Source organism: Bison bison, unplaced genomic scaffold (genome assembly GCF_000754665.1).
Source record: "Bison bison bison isolate TAMUID 2011002044 unplaced genomic scaffold, Bison_UMD1.0 scf7180017864468, whole genome shotgun sequence".
NCBI classification, from domain to species: Eukaryota; Metazoa; Chordata; class Mammalia; order Artiodactyla; family Bovidae; genus Bison; species Bison bison.
The window spans coordinates 1,535,192-1,537,683 of record NW_011495029.1 but is presented as its reverse complement, the minus strand read 5'-3'; positions in this window follow the sequence as shown (position 1 = coordinate 1,537,683).

The window sequence follows — 2,492 nt, the reverse complement described above, 5'->3', positions numbered from 1 at the left end:
TGTCGTCCCCTTCTCCTCCTGCCCCCAATCCCTCCCAGTATCAGAGTCTTTTCCAATGAGTCAACTCTTTGCAAGAGGTGGCCAAAGTATTGGAGTTTCAGCTTTAGCATCAGTCCTTCCAAAGAACACCCAGGACTGATCTCCTTTAGAGTGGACTGGTTGGATCTCCTTGCAGCCCAAGGGACTCTCAAGAGTCTTCTCCAACACCACAGTTCAAAAACATCAATTCTTCAATGCTCAGCTTTCTTCACTAGTTCTTAGAGAAAGGCAAATCAAATGTACAATGAGGTATCACCTCACTTTGATCAGAATGGCCATATTGAAAACCCTACAACAATAAAGTCTGCAGAGGGTGCGGAGAAAAGGGACCCCCTCCTACACTGTTGGTAGGAAAGTAAGTCAGTACATCCACTAGGGAGAACATTATGGGGGTTCTTAAAAACTAAACATAGAGGTACCGAGTGAGCCAGCAGTCCCACACCTAAGCACAGATCCAGAGGAAACCAAAATTTAAAAAGACACCTGCACCCAACGATCATCATGGTGGCACTAGGTACAATAACCAAGACACAGAAGCAACTTAAGTGTACAAGGACAGATGAATGAAGACAGAAAATGGGGTACATGTACACAATGCCAGTATTACTCAGATGTAAAGAAGGATGAAATAATGCCATTTCCAGTTACCAGGAAGAAACTAGAGATAATCATACTAAGTGAAGTAAGTGAAAGAGAAAGACAAGTATAGGATATTACTTCCTGTGGAATCTACACATGGATACAAATAAACTTCTTTACAAAAGAGAAACAGCCTCACACACTTAGAAAAGAAACTCATGGTTACCAAAAAAGAAAGGCAGAGGGACAGGGAGTAATTAGCTGGTCCGGATCAACATATACACCTTAAAAGAGATGCTAAAGGGCTCATAAGTCACAAGTCCAAGAGGGCTGTAAATGACGCCTGCCCTCAAGAAATGTCCTGGGGTAAATCACCGGAAAACAATTCTAAACAGGGCCAGCTTGGAAGAAGCCAGGTTGAAGAGGTAAACTGTTCTTACAAGATGTAAAATAATAACAAAAGCACACGGAAAGACAGTCCACATCAGTAATTATTAGATCAATGCCAAACAAAACTATGAGGTATCACCTCGCACTGGTCACAATGGCCATCATCGAAAAGACCTACAAAGAACAATTACTGCAGAGAATGTACAGAAAATAAAATCCTCCCACAGTCTTGGTGGGATGTAAATGGTGGGGCCACGATGGAAAACAGCATGGAGTTTCCTTGAAAAACTAAACATAGAGGTATCATCAGATCAGATCAGATCAGTCTCTCAGTCGTGTCCGACTCTTTGCGACCCCATGAACTGCAGCATGTCAGGCCTCCCTGTCCATCACCAACTCCGAGGACCAGAGTGAGGACCTCAGGTAAAACAAACAACACTCCTGGCTGGCCCAATTTACATAGGACAGGCCCAGGGAGAGATAAACAGATAAATGGAGGAGCCAAAGCTAGCTCGCTCGCTTGCTCTCTCTCTCTCTCTCCCCCGTGTGCTGGGGCACTCTTCTCTTTGCGTTTTTGGATCAACGTGCCCTCACGCCTCGAAGATGGATTTTCCTATCTTCTAAATAAAATAGAGCTGTAACACTGATTTGTCTAAGAGCTATAACATGGTTCATTTGAGACCTGAGAGCTATAACACGGTCTATCCAAGACCTGAGAGCTGTGACATGCCGAGGGGCTTTAATGTCCATCACTCCAAATCTTTGTTGTGACGATACAAAGAACTGAGGAACATACACTCGCGTGACAAAACCATGGACTAGGAGTAACCCTAAAGTTCTGGTTACTATAGTAACAGGAGTAGAACATGAAGAAATCCTGTCTCCTTGTGGCCATTTCGCACAACAGAAACTTTAAAGCTATTGCTTATGCTGCAGTAAAATAAGAAAAACTTTTTTCTCTTTGGTCTTTTGATTCCTTCTCTACTTTTGCTGTTCCTGATCTACAGTCTGCATTGATAACTAAGTTTCCTTCTTTTCAGAAGATTAACCAATTGACTGTTTTGAAACAATGCAGGAAGGAACAAGAATATAGGAACCTTATACCTTTGTGGAAATAAATGTTTCTGGAAGGAAATAAAAAGATGGCTTTAATCCCCAAGCTGGCAGAGGAGAGAACGCACTAGGCTTGTGCCTCAAGAACTGTGTCTCCCCCAATGGGGAATCAAGGAGATCACACAGTTGGGCCTCATACTCAGAGGCTGTAGATAAAGAGCAAATATGTAAGGATCCTGTATTCTTTCTTTTTGCATTGTTTCAAAAAGAGTCAACAGGCTGGCGTCAGGGAGCCCAGTATCTTGGGTCCAACAGGCGGTCCCAGGAGTTGGGTCCATTGCTTTTTGTGGACTGCACTGCAGCTTTCTTTCCTTAAGGCAAAAAGAGGGACAAACAAATGACAAGGGATGGTTTGCAGAGTAACATAAAAT